This window comes from Triticum aestivum, chromosome 2A, assembly GCF_018294505.1.
Source record: "Triticum aestivum cultivar Chinese Spring chromosome 2A, IWGSC CS RefSeq v2.1, whole genome shotgun sequence".
Lineage (NCBI taxonomy): Eukaryota > Viridiplantae > Streptophyta > Magnoliopsida > Poales > Poaceae > Triticum > Triticum aestivum.
In genome coordinates this window covers 303,872,013-303,874,765 of record NC_057797.1, presented here as the reverse complement: position 1 = coordinate 303,874,765, position 2,753 = coordinate 303,872,013, and positions in this window count along the sequence as shown.

The window sequence follows — 2,753 nt, the reverse complement described above, 5'->3', positions numbered from 1 at the left end:
TCCATTCTTGCGCACTCGAGCTCTAACGCCCAAGTCCACATCCTTATCCTCAACCTTCTCCAAACATGTCCGGAGCAGGAGGCAAGTGGATGGCTTCCTCCGTCACGGAGGGTCACATCAAAAAGCTGCGCAGAGCCGGATATTTAGCCGCGAATATCACGCATTGGCTGCCCGCTACGGGGCAGATCGTTCCTACCCCGGAACCTCACGAGAGGGTAGTTTTCCTCCACCACTTCCTCCGCGGACTGGGGTTTCCCCTCCATCCATTCGTCCACGGTCTCATGTTCTACTACGGGCTGGACTTCCATGATCTGGCCCCGAACTTCATCCTCAACATTTCGGCGTTCATCGTCGTGTGTGAGGCTTTCCTCCGCATCCGGCCCCACTTCGGCCTGTGGTTGAAGACCTTCAATATCAAGCCTAAGGTGGTGGGGGGCCAACAAGCAGAATGCGGCAGACCCATGGTGGGAAAGATGCCCAATGGTATATGGCTTGAAGGCTCCTCCGTGGAGACCATAAAGGGGTGGCAATCGGCATGGTTCTACATCACCGAGCCGCGCGACACCAACTGGGTGGCGGCCCCCGAGTTTCGATCCGGAATCCCCACGCGGCTCACCTCCTGGAAAGAGAAGGGCCTTTCCTGGGGTTCATCGGTGGAGCTGGACGGACTCCAGAAATGTATCCGAAATATGGCAAGCAAGAAGCTCAAGCTTGTCAACATAGTCCAGGTCATGCTCATCCACCGGATCCTCCCGTGTCAACAACGAGATTTCAACTTGTGGGAGTTCGACCCGGCCCAGCACCAGACTCTGAGCGAGCTCTTCGACACGATGCACAAGGATGTCTGGAGGGTGCTGTTCAAGGGCGCCGAGGTACCTCCCTCTCTCACCGAGGACCGCGGGCTAAGCGCGAAGCGCCTAGTGCATTCGGTGAGTTCTATACATCTGGTAGGATATTTATTTCCCCTAGCTTAACCATGTGCGGGGTCTGAGCTCCATTCCTTTGACAGGACTGGGTGGAGACGTCGGGGCAGATTAACTGTCCGGCCCCTATGCCCGAAGACACTGCGGAAGCTCTCCTGACAGAGATGCTAACTCTGGCTCCTTACAAGGTGCCGGAGAAGACCAAGAAGGCCAAGGGAACCCGAAAGAGTTCCCGACGCCAGGTGTTATTGGACTCATCGTCTGATAACTCCGCGACGCACTCCTCCCCCGAAGACGAGGAGGAAGATGAAGATGCTCCCCCTTCAGTCGAGGGAGTCAAGAAAAGGAAGGCCGCCCCGACCGGGGGAGGAGGGGGGCGAAGGGTCCAAGAAGGGGAGAACCCTCCTTCCGGACTACTCAACCACCACCGCCGAAGGCGAAGACGAGTGGCTGCTCAGGGCCAAGCCCCTGGCGAAGTCGTAAGTATTCGGATACCAGAGTAACTCATAGAATACCTTCGTCGCACTGCTTCCCCTAATGCCGAATATGATTATGTAGACCGCCCCAAGCCCGTATCGACGTATCTTCGTCGGGCGGCTCCTTGGACTCGTTGGATATGGATAGCGATCCACTTTCGACTGCCACCACCCCGTGCCCTACGGACAATGCCGAGGTATTGTCTGAAGAGGCACCGGGTCGAGGGGAGACAATCCCGGAGGTGCCTCAAGGCGACCTTCCAGACTCCAGGAACAGAGGGAGTAAGGCTCCCAAGGGCTCCGAGTTCGGCCCTCAGCCGAACACCGCGCCGGAACCCCCAGTGGTTCCGGACTCGGGCAGGCGGCCTCCTTCTAAAAGGGGCAAGACGCCTGTGCCGGTGACCTCTTCCCATCCTGGGGCACCGGACAATCTGCTGGGAGCACTTCGTAGCACTTCCATCGACGAAGAGCACCACACTATTATGAGTGCGGTGATCCAGAAGGTTCAGTCCGCCAAGAGCGGACTGACTGAAGCCTATGCCAGCCTTCTAACAGGCTTTGAGGTAAGTATTTGAAATATAGGAAAAATATTACCGCATAGACAGTAGCCCCTGATGCTCTGTTCGGTGTTCACAAAGAAAATCCGAATAGAGGATCAAACAATATCGCAGGAGTCTAATATAAGTATGTCTATATGCGTATGCAACCTTCACTGCTGGCCTCTGTCGCACTGACTGCGGAGGTCACCGCACTGAAGCAGGACCTCGAAGGGTCTGAGAAAGAGCTCGGCCTTGCCAAGAGGCAGCTTGAGGAGAACAAAGGTAAGTAGTACCTAATCTATGGATATATATAAAAAGAATGCAATTGCAAAATGACAAGATCATCGTAAATTTGGTAGGGGCCACGACCAAGGTGGCGACCCTGAAGCAAGCGCTATCCGAGGCCGAAAACAAAGCGGCCAAGGAGCGCATCGAGCGGGAAAAACAAGAGGCACAGGTGGGCGAGGTGCAACAAGAGCCCCACGCTCTCGTGACGAAGCATGAGGCGTTGGAGCTTGACTTGAAGACGCAAGAGTCCGAGCTTGCCGCGACCCTTGAGAGTGCAAAGAGTGCCAAGGCCGAAGCCCAAAAGGCCCTCCAGGAGATTGATGCAATGAAGAAGATAGCGACGGGTAAGGCAATCTATATGCAAAGCAAGCATGTGAAAGTAAATTACTTGTTACTTACCCGAATCCGAAGCTCTCCAGGAGCGTTCGCAGATTTGCCCCGCAGCGTGTCAGATGCCGCGCAGTTTTACCAGGCTGAGGAGAGAAGCTCAACAGAGAAGTTGTTCTGGTCTCAGTATACTGGGACCG